Here is an 18,737-nt window from a genome sequence, read left to right as displayed (position 1 = left end):
CTATGAACCAGGAGGTCACAGTTCTATTCCTGCTCAGGGCCTGGGTTGCGGGCTCAATTCCCAGTGTGGGGCTTGCAAGAGGCAGCCAACTGATGATTCTCTCTCAGTATTGATGTTTTTATCTCTGTCTCCTTCTCTCTTCCTCTCTGAAATAAAAATTTAAAAATAAATAAATAAATAAAGCATACGAAAAGTTCAGAAACAAGAAGTCAGAATGCTGGTTACAATTGGGTAGATGGGAGGGAGCCTATATATAGGTGCCTCTGTGGCTGGTGATATTCTACTTCTTGTCCTGGGTGTGCTCATTTTGTAATAATTCAAAATTGTGCATTTTCTTTTCTTGTGATTTATTCATTATTTTGCATTAATACTTCAATAAAAGGTTTATTGAATGTTTAGCAATATAAACTGTATTAAAAAGTACTAATAAATGTACATATGAAAGGTATACCAGAACTGAATTTCAACTGGATGCTACAATTTCACAAACATCTGAAATCACTACCCTAGGCAGAAGCACAAAATTAGAAGACACACCACCACATGGCTGTCACACTAGTAACAGCAGATGTGCCATCATATTTGCATGTGACCCCTTGTCAGTTACTTACCTCTCTGCCTCCATTTCCTGATCTGTAAGTGGAGATAGAATTGTCCCTATCCCACACCACAGTGGTAAACTTTAACTGATTTGATATATCAAAGACACTTAGAAGAGCACCTGGCTCCTATATGCTACATGTGACATTATGATCATATTTAATCATACAAAATATCTAGAACTAACTCTGCTCACCGTTTAGAAGTGGGAAAAGTCTATAGCTTCCTCTGGACTCTTTTTTTTTATTTCTCATATGACTGCTAGAATGTCTCGTCCAAAATCTGCCATTTGGCCTAACTGGTTTTTACTATCTGATCAGAGTTGGCTACAGACAGCACCTAGCCACAAAAACAAACAGACACACACAAACATGATGATGAAGAAAAGAAAAGATGGAAAAATGTGCCCAGTGAACACAAAGTTAAGGTGCCAGGTTAAAGCAAGACAACTCGATCCCACCACAGGACAAATAAATTTAACTTCTATGTTAATCCAACTCAAGTACTTCACTAGGGCATCCTGGAACTTCTCTTCATCACCACAGGAAGGGCAGGCCTACTCATCTCAGATGCACACATGCCAACCGGCTCCTGGTACTCATCGGTACAGATCATCAGCTGGGCTAATCACTAATACCTGAAATTAAGACAAGCCTAAAGAAGATCTGCCATATTAAGTGTGAGAACTCTGTCATCATTGCAAAATAAAACATGGTACTCAGAAGTACTATCTATAAAGATATCAGGGCTGGCGGGATCACAGAAACCATCTGCCCAACTCACATTTCAAAGATGAATGTGCATAGCATGTCATGGCAGAAGCTCTGAAGTCCACTGAGAGGCTGGTCAATACTCACTCAAGAGTACTAACATCAAGTGTTTTGCACAAGTGTCAATTCTGAGAAAGAATCAGCCTTAGGATCTGGATATTTAAGGAGATACAGTACAGTTCAGACACCAGAGTAATACAGGTAAGGAGACATAACACTTACAAATAAGAAACAGTAAGACTTCACATACTTGGACTAAAGAACAAAGATAATATGTGGTAATCCTAGAACAGGCTGCTGTGGATTAAGACGATAGGGAAGGCAAGCCTTCTACTTGAAGAATGTGGTACAACTGGAGCAGAAAGCAGCAGGTCCAGTGCACCTTTTCGCATTGATAAGCATCACCACCCAGGCCACAGAGGAGGACCTGAGGCTGGCAGGGTCAGAAATTTGCCCAAAGAGACAAACCCAAGAATCTGTCTTCTTAGCCAGGATGACAATTAATGCCAGACCAAGGAAAATCACAACACTAAAAATGCAGGCAATGGAAAAAGGCTGGTGATCTATCCATCGTGACAACGTAATGAAGTTTCTATAAACACCCAAGAGGATGGGGCTACAAGAGCTTCCGGGTTCATGAACTTCTGGAGATGCGTGGAGAGTGGCGCACCTGGATCAGGCATGGAAACTTTGGGCCCCTTCCCACATACCTTTCCCTGTGCATCTCTTCCATCTAGCTGTTCTGAATTATATCCTTTTTACAGCAAACTAGTGACCCAAAATTAAGGAGGAGCCCGAGAGAGTTTCTTGGACGCCCTGTGAATATCAGAAAGTATATTTTGGAGGGGTTAAAAGAAGACCAAGGGATATGGTTTTCACATCTGCTTCCATGGAACCCAACCAATCTTCACTGGGAAACAGAAACAAACCATGGCAAGAGATCTACCCTAAATAGGAAAGAAGCTATTAAAGGATTCCAATCTCCTCTTCCTTCCCTGTGCCCAAACTCTACTGATCTCCCATACCATAAAGATGATTTGGTGGAGGAAGAAACTCTGTCAGCAGCCTAACCTGTGGGCCCTGGGCTCTATTTGCTGTTGGCCATTGTTGCTCTGAGATTCTCTCTCAGATTGAAATGTGACTTTGATTCCCTGGATCTGGAGTCCACAGACTTTCGAAGCAAGCACTATAGAGACATCTTGTACAAGTCCCTGCAGTTGACAGCAAGGAGATCCATCAACTCTTCTAGAATCATCCAAGAGGACAAGGAAGTAATGATTGAGGCTCTTCTGGACAGGCTGGAAGTTAAGAAGTGGGAGTCTTTTATAGACACTGACTGCATCAACATGGCCAGAGACGGTGAGTACTTTAAAGCCAAAAGGAAGTTCATACTGTACCCACTCAGCAAAGAAGAGTGAAACTTCCCTACTGCACACTCTATGGTGGTCCACAAGAAGACTGAAAACTTTGAAAGGCTGCTGAGAGCTGTGTATACTCCTCAGAACATATATTGTGTTCACATGGATGAGAAGTCCCCAGAAACTTTCGAAGAGGCATTCAGGGCAATTATTTCATGCTTCCCAAATGTCTTCATGGCCAGTAAGTTGGTTCGGGTGGTTTATGCCTCCTGCTCCAGGGTACAGGCAGACCTGAACTGTATGGAAGACTTGCTCCAGAGCTCAATGCTATGGAAATACTTCCTGAATACATGCGGAACAGACTTTCCTATAAAGACCAATGCCGATATGGTCCTGGCCCTCAAGATGTTGAATGGGAAGAACCGTATGGAGTCCGAGATACCTACTGAGTACAAAATATCACTATGAGGTAACAGACACAATATACATAACTAACAAGATGAAGGACCCTCCACCTAATAATTTACCTATTTCATGGGGAATGCCTACATTGTGGCTTCTTGAGGCTTTGTCCAGCAGGTCTTCAAGAACCCCAAAGCCCAGCAACTGATTGAGTGGGCAAGATACCTATAGCCCTGATGAACACCTCTGGGCCATGCTTCAGCGTGCCCCATGGATGCCTGGCTCTGTTCCCTACCACCCCAAGTTTCACATATCAGACACAGCTGCCACTGCCAGGCTGGTAAAGTGGCAGGGCCATAAAAGAGACATCAGCATGGGGGCACCTTATGCACCTTGCTCTGGAACCCACCAGCAGTCTATCTGTATTTATGGCGTTGGGGACTTTCACTGGATTCTTCAGAACCATCACCTGTTGACCAACAAGTTTAACCTAAAGGATAATAATGTTCTTCAGTGCTTAGAACAGCGGTTCTCAACCTTCTGGCCCTCTAAATATAGTTCCTCATGTTGTGACCCAACCATAAAATTATTTTCGTTGCTACTTCATAACTGTAATGTTGCTACTGTTATGAATCGTAATGTAAATATCTGATTGCAGGACAGTCTTAGGCGACCCCTGTGAAAGGGTCGTTCAACCGCCAGAGGGGTCACGACCCACAGATTGTGAACCGCTGGCTTAGAAGAATACTTACGGGATAAGGCCATCTACAGACTGAACTCAGATACACTGAGAGAACTGCTACCTCAGATTGAAATGCAGGGCAAGAACATGTGCAAACATGCCCAGAATGTTCTGGGACAGTGTGAGTGGGAGACCAGGTCTCTGGAATCCATGGCATCCCGCAGGGTCAGGGGGCTGCTACTGGAGTGTGGGTAAGTAGATCTGTTGCTTTGCAAATTGCTATCCCGGATGAACACTGACTTAGCTCTCCCCATTCCCAGTAGCCTCTCCACTGACTTTCTCATAGAGTGAGCTAGGTATTTGGGAGAGCCTGGAAGGGAAGTGTGACAGGGGACCCTGGACTTTAGTTGAATGCTTGGTGTACAGCTTTTCCATTCTGTGGAGATTCCATTCCTAATAATTCTAGGCTTGGTAGTGGGGAGGGGAGTTTAATGAAAAGAGGGCCTTCTCCTGTACTATTAACTTAAAAATATGTAGCTCCTAATTCAAACTTCTCCCTCTGCTGTTTGGGAAGCCAGAAATAAGACAAAAGTGTGATACTTTTTTTCATTACTATTGATGGCATTTAAAATCCCTCGTGGCTAGCCAGAGACTCCCCATTATTCCAAAATGATCATGGCAGGCTGTATAAATAGCAATTTCAAAAAAATATAGAGGTACAGAGCTGATGCTTTCATTGTTGAAAGCCCCCCTCATGTTGTTTACATTGCCAGATTCGTGACTCTTCTGTATGGGAAAAGGCAGGGTGATTTAACCAATCTGACCACCGTATCTTTATGGTGAAATTACAACCCTAATTTAGTTGGCTTCACAGCCAAAGCTTAACATTCTATAACAAAGATAATAGCTAGTTTAGGTAAGATTACCATATAATTTTTTGTCCAAAGTGGAACACTTTTACAGGAGGGCGGGTGGCTATACTATTAAAATTATGTGGGGAAACAAGAATAAACTACGACTGTTTAGCTAAACCAGAAAATCAGGTTATTTCACATTTACTAGTAGGCCTTTTGAGTGAAAACTCTTTTAAGTATGTGCATGGAAGAGTCACTCACTATTTGTGGTTCTCTGGCTTATACATTTCCTCGTGGGGAGACAATTATGTGTGTGTGTATGTGTGTGTGTGTTTGCCACCACTCCCCCAAAATGTTACGCAGTGAAACGATGATCTCTGAAGCTCCAAAGATAATTGTCAGAGTATTATGACAACTGGCTATTGGCTATTAGAAATACTCTTCTGTGATGGAAAGGGGATACTACATAAAAAGAAGTATATCTTGTATATTGTACAGTTGATCTTCTGCATACAATATGCTTTGGAAAAGTGATTTAAACACAAATTAATTTGTGTAATTTGAAAAAAAAAATGCAGGCCATGACAGGGAGAACCAAGATGGTGGCATAGGTAAACGCCTGTACTCTCCGCCTCCCACAATCACATCAAAATTACAACTAAAATACAGAACCATCATTCAGAACCACCTGAAAGCTGGCTGAATGTAAGTTCTACAACTAGAGAAGTAAAGAAGAAAGCACATCAAGACCGGTAAGAGGAGCAGAGACGCGGAACAGGCTGGTCTGACACCCACATGTGCTGTTTTTTTAATCTGGAGGGAGATCATCTCTGCAAAGGTCACAGGTGAGAAGCAGGGGATCCCAGCTGCACACCGGAACCCAAGGTTCCAGAGCTGGGAAGAGAAGTCCCAGTAACTTCAGGCTGAGTGATACGGAGGCTGCTGGAGAACCAGGTGTTCTTTTACGAGGCCGACACACAAACTTGCTTAGACTTGATCTCTCTGAGCTCCAGCGCTGGGAGGCTTTGGGAGACCCAAACAAATAAGGGGAGGAACTGTATTGTCTGGCATCAGGGCAGGAACTCAGGGGTGGCTTTCTTCCAGATGGGGGTGCTTCCAGGGGTCATTGTTCCTGTGCTGGGTCCTCCCCCATTGCAGAGATGGCTGGCAGCCATATCTGAGTTTCCATCAGCATGACTCACACTGTTTGCTGAACCCGGATGAATCCTGAGACCCCACCCTAACCAATTTGCAGCCCCACCCAAACTGTTTTTCCATATGAATGGTCTGTCTGGCTCAGGCTTCAGACTTTGCTAAAATCTCTCAAACAAACTGCAACTGGCATCAGTGTGCCCCAATAAAAGGCCCAAGACCCGGCACTAGCACAAGTCTGCCTTGCTTCACAGCTAGGCCTCACCTGGGCATCAGAAGTGCCAAATACAAATAGCAGCAGTTTGTGGATCTCTCTGTAGCTCCTGCTGGGTAGCCCCAGGCAGTGGCTGACTTTGCACATCTCTGGAGGACCTAGAGTCAGTGGACAGCTTCAGACCATAACAGATTACAACTCTACACATCCACAAGCAATAAAGGGGCTGACTCAGTGAGCACCAAAGCCCCACTGAAGCAAGTCCTGCTCCACTGGGGTGTCTCCTGTGCAGCAGCTCTCCCACTGTGGTTGCAGCTGGTCCTCACAGCCAACTGGCCTGGAGGTCAACTCCTCCCAGTGACATCAACAGCAATCAAAACTATGCACACAGCCCACACAGGGGTACACCTAGAGTGCCCAACTCAGGTGACTGGGAAGGCTGAGTCACTGGGCCCTACAGGACACCTAATACCCAAAGCCGCTCTAAGCCTAAGAATTCTAAGAGACATTGCAGCTCTGCCAAATACATAGAAACAAACACAGGGAAACAGCCAAAATTTGGAGACAAAGAAACATGTTCCAAATGAAAGAATTGGAAGCATACAAACTAATGGATACAGAGTTCCAAACAATGGTTATAAGGTTACTCAAGGATCTTAATGAAAGCTTTAAGGGACTCAAAGAGAGCTTCCAGGGACTTAGTGAGACTTTCAAGGATCTTAGTGAGAATGTCAAAGACATGAAAAAGGACCAGTCAGAAATTAAGCATACACTAACTCAGTGGTCAGCAAACTGGCCCCTTGAATGTGGCTCTTCCACAAAATACCACGTGCGGGCGCGCACGTACAGTGCAATTGAAACTCCGTGGCCCATGCCACGGGGCCAAAGAGCCGCGTGTGGCTCGCGAGCCTCGGTTTGCCGACCAATGCACTAACTGAAATAAAGAATATTTACAGGGATTCAACAACAGAGGAAAGGATTCTGAGAATCAAATCAATGATTTGGAATATGAGGAAGCAAAAAACACTTAATCAGAATAGCAAAAAGAAAAATGAATTAAAAAAATATGAAGAGAGTGTAAGGAAGCTCTGGGACAACTTCAAACATACCAAAATTTGCATTATGGGGGTGCCAGAAAGAGAAGAGAAAGAGTAAGATACTGAAAACTATTTGAAGAAAGAATGACAGAATCCCAGCAACAACACAGCACTGGTAACTCTTACGCAGCCAGCTCTGGGCAGTGAACTTCCACTGGACAGAGAGGCCCTGTAGCCTCAGAGGCCAACCCCAGAACACTGCCACCCAGAGGCTGACCCACAAACTGACTCTTTGCTAAACACAAAATAAGGCAGTATGGGAAACAAATGCGGCTTGCTTTAAAATAAGGACTGTGGTTTACAACACAGAGGAACAGTGTATCGCAGGGAAACTCAACACTCTCCTGAATACCTGGCAGGTCTAAGGCGAGCCACACTGAAGAATAGAAGAACCGAAGGACCTTCACTACTGCAATATTTTTTTTTTTCTTTTTTCACCTTTTAACTAAGAAACCAATTTTTTTTCTTTTTTTTTCTTTTTTTTTTCTTTTCCTCTTCTTCTTTTTTTTTTTTTCTTCTTTTTTCCATCACCTGATTTTACCCTTTTAATTACTACCTTCTTATTTTTAACCAGTATTATTACTGCTACCATTTTACCATTTTTTTTAAAGTGCCATTTTATTTTCTCTTTATTTTATTTTGGGATTAGTGTTCTCCATTCTATTTTCATCGTTATATTATTGGTTGTTTCTAGTTTGCATTTATCTCCAGGGAGCTGTTGCTGGAATTTGTTGGGATTAATGGCTGTTCTATAGGAGCATTCTCCTCATATAAAAAGTCTCTTCCCCTCTTCCACTTCATTCTCTCTTTTCGCTCTTTTTTTTTCTTTTCCTTTCTTTTCTCGCTTTTACTTTCCCCCCTCCTTTTTCCCACTTTCATTTTTGCACTCCTTTTTTTGGTCCCTAATTTTCTTTTCTTTTTTCTCTTTTCTCTTTTTCTCTTCCTTCTTCCTTATCCCCTAATTCTCTTAATTCAGGTGGTCACCTTTATTTGGGGTTATTAATATCGTGAATATATTTGTGTATAGTGCCTGGTACGTGGTGCCTTGTTGTGTTGTATTTTGTGCCTTTAAATCAACACAGCAGATCCAAGCAACAGCAACCTCCTGAGCACCACACCCTCTGCTGAGGAACAGCAGCTGTACGTGAAACCTCGCCCCACCAGCCAGAAGAGCCACCATAGCTGTGAACAGCACCCACCAGAGGAGTTGCTGCCAACTGAAGAGCAGCTGCTACCGCAACCGCCCGAAGAGGAACCGCAGACCAAGGAGTCACTGCCACCAAGGGAGCAGCCACTGAACGACTCAACGTCTAGATATGTCAGTGAGATCAAACATGGGTAGACAAAGAAACCCCCAAAGGAAAGAGAAGGAGGACTCTCCAGAAAAGCAGCTAAGTAATACAGAGGCATGCAACATGACAGAAAAAGAATTCAGAATAAGGGTCCTAGAGTGCATAAACCGGATGGAGGAAAAAATCGACAACCTCAGCAAGAAGCAAGAAGAAACAGATGAAAAAATCGATAACATATGGAAGAAGCTAGAAGAAACAGATGAAAAAATCGATAACATATAGAAGAAGCTAGAAGAAACAGATGAAAAAATCAACAACTTAAGTAAGACCCAAGAAGATATGAAGAGCGATATAGCTGCAATGAAAAACTCCATTGAAAGTATCAACAGTAGACTAGGAGAAGCGGAGGACCGAATTAGTGATTTAGAAGACAAGGAAGCAAAACACACCCAAAATGTACTGCAATTGGAGAAAAAAATGAAAAGACAGGAGGAGAGCCTAAGGGAGCTTTGGGACAACATGAAACGAAACAACATACGAATAATAGGGGTACCAGAACAACAGAAGGATGAACAAGGATTAGAAAACCTATTAGAAGAAATAATATCAGAAAACTTCCCTGAGGTGGGGAAGAAAAAAGTCACACAAGCCCAGAGAGTCCCAAACAAGGTGAACCCAAAAAGACCCACACCAAGACACATCATAATTACCATGGCAAATGTTCAGGACAAAGAGAGAATCTTACAGGCTGCAAGAGAGAGACGGAAAGTTACATACAAGGGATCTCCCATTAGATTGTCAAATGATTTCTCAACAGAAACACATCAGGCCAGAAAAGAATGGACGGAAATTTACAAAGTGATGCAAAGCAAAGGACTGAATCCAAGAATACTCTATCCAGCAAGGCTATCATTCAAACTTGAAGGGGAAATAAGAAGCTTCACAGACAAAAAAAGGCTAAGGGAGTTTATCACCACCAAGCCAGCAATGCAAGGAATGCTAAAGGGACTGGTATAAAAATAAGAAATAAAAAGCTCAGAAAGAAAACAGCCACACAAAAACAGAAATGCCTACAAACAACTACCTTTCAATAATAACTTTAAACGTAAACGGACTAAATGCTCCAAACAAAAGACATCGAGTGGCTGAATGGATAAAAAAACATGACCCATACATCTGCTGTCTACAAGAAACCCACCTCATTAGAAGGGACTCACACAGACTGAAAGTGAAAGGATGGAAAAATATCTTTCAGGCAAATGGAAAGGAAAAGAAAGCTGGGGTAGCAATACTTATATCGGACAAAATAGACCTCAAAGTGAAGGCCATAACAAGAGATAAGGAAGGCCACTTCATAATACTAAAGGGATCAATACAACAAGAAGATATAATCCTGGTAAACATATATGCACCCAATGCAGGAGCACCCAAATTCATAAAAAAACTCCTGGAAGATATCAAAGGAGACATCGACAACAATACAATCATAGTAGGGGACTTTAATACACCACTGACAGCACTGGATAAGTCCTCTAGACAAATAATCAGCAAAGATACAGCAATCCTAAATGACTCACTAGATCAGATGGACTTAATAGACATCTTCAGAACACTTCACCCGAAAGCCAGGGAATATACATTCTACTCAAATGCTCATAGGACATATTCAAAAATAGACCATATATTGGGTCACAAGCAAAGTATCCCCAAATTCAAGAAAATTGAAATCATAAAAAGCGTCTTCGCAGACCACGATGGCATAATATTAGAAATAAACTACAATAAAAACAACCCAAAATACTCAAACACCTGGAAGCTGAATAGCATGCTATTAAATATTGATTGGGTTACCAATGAAATCAAAGAAGAAATTCGAAACATCCTGGAAACTAATGACAATGAAAACACAACAATCCAAAACCTATGGGACACAATGAAAGCAGTCCTGAGAGGGAAGTTTATAGCTCTACAGGCCTATCTCAAAAAACAAGAAAAAATGGTAGTAAATCATCTAACTCTACAACTCAAAGAATTAGAAAGAGAGCAACAAGAAAACCCCAGAGTGAGCAGAAGGAAGGAGATAATAAAGATTAGAGCAGAAATAAATGACATAGAGACCAAAAAAACAATACAGAAAATCAATGAAACCAAGAGCTGGTTCTTTGAAAGGATAAACAAGATTGACAAACCTCTAGCCAGACTCACCAAGAAGCAAAGAGAGAGGACCCAAATAAACAAAATCAGAAACGATAGAGGCGAAATAACAACAGACCCCACAGAAATACAAATGATTGTTAAAAAATACTATGGACAGCTCTACTCCAACAAACTAGACAACCTGGAGGAAATGGACAAATTCCTAGAAAAATACAACATTCCAAAACTCAATCAGGAAGAATCTAAAAATCTCAACAGGCCAATAACTATGGAAGAAATTGAAGCAGTCATCAAAAAGCTTCCATCAAACAAAAGCCCAGGACCAGACGGCTTCACAGGGGAGTTTTACCAAACATTCAAGGAAGAACTAAAACCTATCATCCTCAGACTACTACAAAAAATTCAAGAGGAAGGAACACTTCCAAGCTCATTCTATGAAGCCAGCATCACCCTAATACCAAAACCAGGTAAAGACAACACAATGAAAGAGAATTACAGGCCAATATCCCTCATGAACATAGATGCCAAAATCCTCAACAAAATCTTAGCAAATCGGATCCAGCAGTACATCAGAAAGATCATACACCATGACCAAGTAGGATTTATCCCAGGGATGCAAGGATGGTACAATATCCGCAAATCAATAAACGTGATATATCACATAAACAAATTGAAAGAAAAAAACCACATGGTCATATCAATTGATGCAGAAAAAGCATTTGACAAAATTCAACACCCATTTTTGATAAAAGCTCTCAGCAAGGTGGGAGTAGAAGGATCATACCTCAACATAATAAAAGCCATATATGACAGGCCCACAGCCAACATCATACTCAATGGACAAAAACTAACACCATTTCCCCTAAGAACAGGAACAAGACAGGGATGCCCCCTCTCACCACTCCTGTTCAACATAGTACTGGAAGTGTTAGCCATTGCAATTCGGCCAGAAGAAGAAATAAAAGGCATCCAAATTGGAAAAGAGGAAGTAAAACTGTCCTTATTTGCAGACGACATGATATTATACATACAAAACCCTAGAGACTCCATCAAAAAGCTACTGGACTTAATACATGAATTTGGCAATGTAGCAGGATACAAAATTAACCCCAAGAAATCCGAGGCATTTCTATACACCAATAGTGAACTTTCAGAAAGAGAGATTATAAAAACAATCCCGTTTACCATCGCACCAAAAAAATTAAGCTACCTAGGAATAAACTTAACTAAAGAGGTAAAAGACCTCTACTCAGAAAACTACAGGACGTTGAAAAAAGATATAGAGGAAGACATAAACAGATGGAAGAACATACCATGTTCATGGATTGGTAGAATCAACATCATTAAAATGTCCATACTACCCAAAGCAATCTATAAATTCAACGCACTTCCCATTAAAATACCAACGGCATACTTCAGAGATCTAGAACGAACTCTCCAAAAATTCATCTGGAATAAAAAAAGACCTCAAATAGCTGCAGCAATCCTGAAAAAGACCAAAGTAGGTGGGATCTCAATACCAGATATCAAGATGTATTACAAAGCCACTGTTCTCAAAACTGCCTGGTACTGGCACAAGAATAGGCATATAGATCAATGGAATAGAATAGAGAGCCCAGAAATCGGCCCGAACCAATATGCTCAATTAATATTTGACAAAGGAGGCAAGAACATACAATGGAGCCAAGATAGTCTCTTCAATAAATGGTGCTGGGAAAATTGGACAGATATATGCAAGAAAATGAAACTAGACCACCAACTTACACCATACACAAAAATAAACTCAAAATGGATAAAGGACTTAAATGTACGACAGGAAACTATAAAAATTCTAGAAGAATCCAAAGGCAACAAAATCTCAGACATATGCCGAAGCAATTTCTTCACTGATACAGCTCCTAGGGCACTTGAAACTAAAGAGAAAATGAACAAATGGGACTACATCAAAATAAAAAGCTTCTGCACAGCAAAAGAAACCATCAACAAAACAACGAGAAAACCCACTGTGTGGGAAAACATATTTGCCAATGTCATATCCGATAAGGGCCTAATCTCCAAAATTTATAGGGAACTCATACAACTTAACAAAAGGAAGATAAACAATCCAATCAAAAAATGGGCAAAGGACCTAAATAGACACCTTTCAAAAGAGGACATTCAGAAAGCCAAGAGACATATGAAAACATGCTCAAAGTCACTAATCATCCGAGAGATGCAAATCAAAACAACAATGAGGTACCATCTCACACCTGTCAGACTGGCTATCATCAACAAATCAACAAACGACAAGTGCTGGAGAGGATGTGGAGAAAAAGGAACACTTGTGCACTGCTGGTGGGAATGCAGACTGGTGCAGCCACTATGGAAGACAGTATGGAGTTTCCTTAAAAAACTGAAAATGGAACTCCCATTTGACCCTGTGATCCCACTTCTAGGAATATATCCCAAGAAACCAGAAACACCAATCAGAAAGGATATATGCACCCCTATGTTCATAGCAGCACAATTCACCATAGCTAAGATCTGGAAACAGCCTAAGTGCCCATCAGTAGATGAATGGATTAGAAAACTGTGGTACATCTACACGATGGAATACTATGCTGCTCTAAAAAGGAAGGAACTCTTACCATTTGCAACGTCATGGATGGAACTGGAGAGCATTATGCTAAGTGAAATAAGCCAGTCAATGAAGGAAAAATACCACATGATCTCACTCATTCATGGATAATAGAGACCATTATAAACTTTTGAACAATAATAGATACAGAGGCAGAGCTGCCTCAAGCAGATTGTCAAACTGCAGCAGGAAGGCCGGGGAGGGTTGCGGGGCAGGAGGTAGGGGGGTAAGAGATCAACTAAAGGACTTGTATGCATGCATAGAAGTATAACCAGTGGACATAAGACATGGGGGGATAGGGGAGGCTAGGGGACTGTCTAGGGCGGGGGGATAAAATGGACACATATGTAATACCCTTTGTAATACTTTAAGCAAAAAAAAAAAAAAAAAAAAAAAATAATGAAGTGGGGGGGGGGGAAAGCAAAAGAAAAAATTTAAGCTTTAATAATGTTGGCCTATAAATGCTTCTAAGTGGAAAAAAATATTTTTTTGGTTAAATTTATGTATCTTCTGATTTTTAAAATTAGACAAGGAAACTAATTAAATGTTTTTGAACTGAGAGCAATTTTATTTATTTTTTATTTCACTTTATTTTATTTTTACTTTGAAAATATGATTTTATCTTTCTGAATCAAAAATGAAGTGTGTTGATGTTAAATTCAGAATTTTAACTTTCCATTGATCTGTCAAAATACTTTACTGATATTGTTAATAGTGCTCAGAACTGTGCAAAAGTTAACGTCCAATACCAAGTTTTAAATAAAAAGGCTTAACTGTAAAAAAAAAAAAAAAAAAAAAAAAAAAAAAAAAAAAAAAAAGAATGACAGAAAACTTCCCCTACCTAGTGAAAGAAATAGACTTATAAGTCCAGGAAGTGCAGACAGTCCCAAATAGGAGGAACCCAGAGAGGCCCACACAAAGACACATCAGATTAAAATGCCAAGGGTTAAAGACAAAGAGAGTATCTTTAAAGCAGCAAGAGAAAAGCAGCCCATTACCTACAAGGGAGCATCCATACAGCTATCAACTGATTTCTCAACAGAAACTTTGCAGGCCAAAAGGGAGTGGCAAGAAATATTCAAGGTGATGAATAGTAAAGACCTACAACCAAGATTACTTTACCCAGCAAAGCTATCATTTAGAATTGAAGGTCAGATAAAGAGCTTCACATACAAGAAAAAGCTAAAGGAGTTCATCACCATCAAACCAGTATTACATGAAATGTTGAAGGGTATTTTTGAAGAAGAGGAGGAGGAGGAGGAGGAGGAGGAAGAAAATAAAAAATATGAACTATAAAATGGCAATAAATACATATCTATCAACAATTAAATCTGAAAATCAAAATAAACCAAGAAGAAATCTAATGAACAAAATAAACTGGTGAATAAAATAGAATCAGAGGCATGAAAATATGGAACAGACTGACAAATCTCAGAGGGAAGGGGGTAGGGGGCAGGAAGAGATTAACCAAAGATCTTACCTATGGACACAGACAAAAGGGTGGTAAAGGCCTGGGGCAGGGCGTGATAGGAACCAGGTGGGGTGGGGGGAGGGGGAGAGGGAGCAATGGGGGAGAAAAATGGGAACATCTGTAATACTCTCAACAGTAAAGATTTAAAAAGAAAAAAAAGGGTGAAAAGATAAAATAAAAATGCAGGCAACAACAGCCTCACACTCTCATCCCAGGAGACTCTGAAGGAGCCAGAAAGTCCACGCTCTTATGTCACTGGCAAGTCAGCAAGGAGTTCCTCAGCTGTCTTGACTCCTGACCTCTGAACAGAGGACAGTGTTATCTTCTTGAAGGACCTGACCTATGAGCTCTCCACACACGCTGGACCTTGCAGAAGCTCATCATGGGAGCAAGGTCTTGCCTTTCCTCTATGCCAACGGCTCAAGCAGGAGACAGGGAACCTTAAGGCACCTGCATCTTCATCAGCCCTTTCTCCCTAGTGAGAGGGGCACTCACCTGGGTATTCTGAGGCAAGCACAGACAAAATGCCGAACATTGCTGCGTGGGACTGACCTCTCACAGGACAGGACGCAGGTGCCACAGGCCCCAGCCGGTTATGACCAACATACCTACCATGCACACAACCTGCTAGATTGTGAAAAATGCCAAAGGTTTCTACTTTCAGAATTAGGGGTTGACTATGACATCAGTGTCACCATGGTTTTCAGTGTTTTCATGTCTGACAAATGTCGGGGGCCAAGTATCTCAGGCCTCCATCACAGCAGCATGCTCACAGCCCTGGTCAACCCTGAACCTGCTGCTCCAGGACACTGAATGGCCTTTGCCCCAGTGACATCATCTCTCCCAAAATGGAGCCTCATCATGGAGCCCTCATCAACCACAGCACTCACCACAACTCTTAAGAGCCTATAAATGTGCTCACATGAGGGACAACTGGGTCTGCATACTGGAGAAGCAATCATGCAGAGATTGCCTTGTGCACAGTGCCAGCACATCCAGGCACCCAGGAATTATCTGCTAAGTCAGTGATGGCGAACCTTTTGAGCTCGGCATGTCAGCATTTTGAAAAACCCTAACTTAACTCTGGTGCCGTATCACATATAGAAATTTTTTGATATTTGCAACCAGAGTAAAATAAAGATTTATATTTTTGATATTTATTTTATATATTTAAATGCCATTTAACAAAGAAAAATCAACCAAAAAAATGAGTTTGCGTGTCACCTCTGACACGCGTGTCATAGGTTCATCAGCACTGTGCTAAGTGAATCCCATGCCATGTGGAAACATCAACTGTCCACTGTGGACTGCTTTCCTCCTTTATGTGCTGATGCAGGTCCAATATATGCTGAGTTCTGGAGTCCTTACTTGGTCCTCACCCGCTGTAATCTAGAACCTACATCTTCTAGTGAAAGACTTACAGACTTGCATGAACCCTGAAAGTAGAGCTGAAATGGGAAGGGAAGGTCATGACAAGGCTCCCAAGGATGTTTGGAGCTCATCGGCAGAATGATGCTCTAGGTTACTGGACCACACTTATGATGCACGGTATTTAGTATAACATCTCTTTCAGTTCTTGCATCAGAACTGTGCCTACAGTGAAAAAGTATCAAGTAAACACCTATTTTTAGTTAATTTCCAGAGTAACAGAACCAGCAACATTTTACACACCTTCCAATAACTCCTGACCACAAGAAGGCTTAGAGTCAGAACAGTGGGAGCAGTGTCTCCAAGTGCCATGGCCAGCCTTTTCCATTACCTTCATCTCCTGCTCCTCAGAGGCACCCACTTTCAACCTGGGAGGTTCCAAGTGCTATTTGGATGTTTTACTGTAGCAGCATGGTGTATTCACAGGGCGTGCCCCATCTTACTAGCTCCTCAGAGTAAATAGGACTTTATGTAATTCCCACTGCATTTCCTACAAAAGTAAGCACTACAAAGTGCTTACTTTTAAACTCCCTCCTGCTGTTTTCTTGCTGACCCTCTGAGGGGTGTTTCACAGGGAAGTACCCAACCCGAGGGATGTGACTCCCCAGGATGTGACCACAGTATGTCTGAGTGGGGCCCAAGCATGTACATTTCTCACCAGTTCCAGGTGATGCTAAGGCTGCCGTCTAGTGGCCTTTGAGGGACACAGACCTGCTCTCACTGGTTCTGTCAGAGACTTGTGTGTACAGTGGTGTTGACACTGCTCGTGCTAGGTCACCGTGTGGGCTAAGCGAAATACAACACAAATGCCTGGAACAGCCAATGCTCAAAAAAGGGCCTATCTCTTACCCTTGAGGGACAACCTTGGGGAGCATGTGGACCTGCTGGCCCAAAGCCTCTCCTTTCTTAGGAAATTTACTCTCAACCACACACCTTCAGGAGCTGGATTCCTCCCAGGCAATACCCAACTGAATTTCATTTCTCCCATGGGGAAAACTTTGACCCATATTTCCCAAATCTTTATACTAGCATACTTGTGAATACTTTGCCCCTCTGCCCCCCATGATCCACAACTGTGTGAGTGTGCAGGGAGGAAGAGAATACAAAGGAATGAATAAATGAATGAACACATATCTGGAATGATAGCTCTACATCAAAATGGAAAACATGCTCATCTCTGGATGGGATTATGGGTGACTGTTTTTCTCCATTTAGCCTTCCCCTTGTGTTCTCACTGTCTGCCCTAAACTAACCAGCCCAATGAAGAATGCCACACCTTAAGCACACAGGCAGATGGGACACAGATCACACACCTCCCACTGCTCCACTTGCCACACAATATCCACCCCCAGTCCCATCTCTCCCATGTTCTTTTTTGTTGTTGTTAATCCTCACCCAAAGATATTTTTTCCATTGCTTTTTAAAGAAAGTAGAAAGGAAGAGGAAAGGGGAAGGGGAGGAAATGGAGGGGAAGGAGGAGAGGAAGGGGAAGGGGGTGAGGGAAAAGGGAAGGAGGGAAGGAAGCAGGAGAGGAGGGAAGGGAGAGGGGAGGGGAGGAGGAAGGGAGCATGAGGGGGAGGGAGGATGCATCTTTCCCTCCAAGAAATGGGAGAGAGGTCTTATTTGTTTTTTCTTCTGCCTTACTATGTTGGAGATGTGTGAAGTTGTGCCCAACTCTGTTCTCTCTTGCTGACGCTCCACATACGTGTATTCAATCTGACAAGTTCACACAGTAACGAGTCTGGTTTCTTTCTTTCCATGCTGAGGTGGGTAGGTTTGTGAGGGTAGGACACTGATTTCTCCCATATGTTGAGACGTGAAATGTCACCCCCACCACCTTTCCACTCATGTCCCTCCATTTTAGGCCTGTGGGATATGCAAGCTCAAATCCCCATCCTTGATCACCACACCCTCTTTTCAAGTCTTCCTATTACTCCACAATCCCTCCTAGCATCTTCCAGGCAACTACCAACCCCTCCAAGTCCCCGCTCTCTCTCCAACCCCCCTCCCCCATCCTTCAGGTCTCCGCCATCCCCCCTAGGCTCCCATCATCCCCTCCAGGTCCCCCTGGTTCCTCTAGGCTCCTAGAGTCCTCCTTGACCTAGAGTCTAGGGCCCTTCATTATTCCCTCCAGGTTTCCACCAGCACCATACGCCCCCATTATCTCCTCTAGATTCCCACAATCTCCCTAGTCCTAGGCCCTCTTATTCCCCTTGCGCCCCCACCGTCCTCTCCAGGTCCCCCATCATCTCCTTAGTCCTTCACTATCCCCCAGTACCCCACCTTTGGCCCTTCTGTCCCTTTCTCAGCCCGGCCCACAACCCACCACCTACCGCAGTCCCTGGGGCACTGGAAAGAGGAGGGGTCCTCACTGCCAGATAGACTAGGGACGACGCGCTCCTGAGTCTTGAGGCGCGAAGATGACGAGACACGGGGTGGGCGCCGTTTGAAAAGCTCAGGCGCGGTGTGGACCGGAGCTCGGTCGGGTGTTTGAGGGCCGTCCCAGGCCGCCGTACCGGCACCGGGGAGAGCCGCCGCGTTGTGCGCATGCGCTCAGGGCCCTGCGCTCCGCGGCACCGGCTCCGGCAGGAACTCTGTCTGGGGCGTCTTGGTTCCTCTGGCGCTGGTGTGTGCCTCGCTATC

The 18,737-nt window shown here is 42.8% G+C and overlaps 1 protein-coding gene and 1 pseudogene across 6 annotated transcripts in view; one reads left to right on the top strand and one right to left on the bottom strand.

Annotated features, from left to right (window-relative positions):
• Positions 1–18,697, bottom strand: part of SNAP47 (synaptosome associated protein 47) — a 104,750-nt gene extending 86,053 nt beyond the window's left edge. For all 6 annotated transcript variants that reach the window (XM_036313795.1, XM_036313793.1, XM_036313792.1 and 3 more), the window contains exon 1: positions 18,428–18,697. The gene's annotated coding sequence lies outside the window, so the exon portion shown is untranslated. The remainder of the gene's footprint in view (positions 1–18,427) is intronic.
• On the top strand, positions 2,298–5,897 carry LOC118658583 (annotated as a pseudogene).
• Positions 18,698–18,737: the final 40 nt, after the last annotated feature.

The sequence above is a fragment of the Myotis myotis genome, unplaced genomic scaffold (assembly GCF_014108235.1).
Source record: "Myotis myotis isolate mMyoMyo1 unplaced genomic scaffold, mMyoMyo1.p scaffold_m19_p_6, whole genome shotgun sequence".
NCBI classification, from domain to species: Eukaryota; Metazoa; Chordata; class Mammalia; order Chiroptera; family Vespertilionidae; genus Myotis; species Myotis myotis.
Note: the sequence above shows the minus strand (reverse complement) of the source record. Positions and strands in the feature narration are given on the sequence as shown.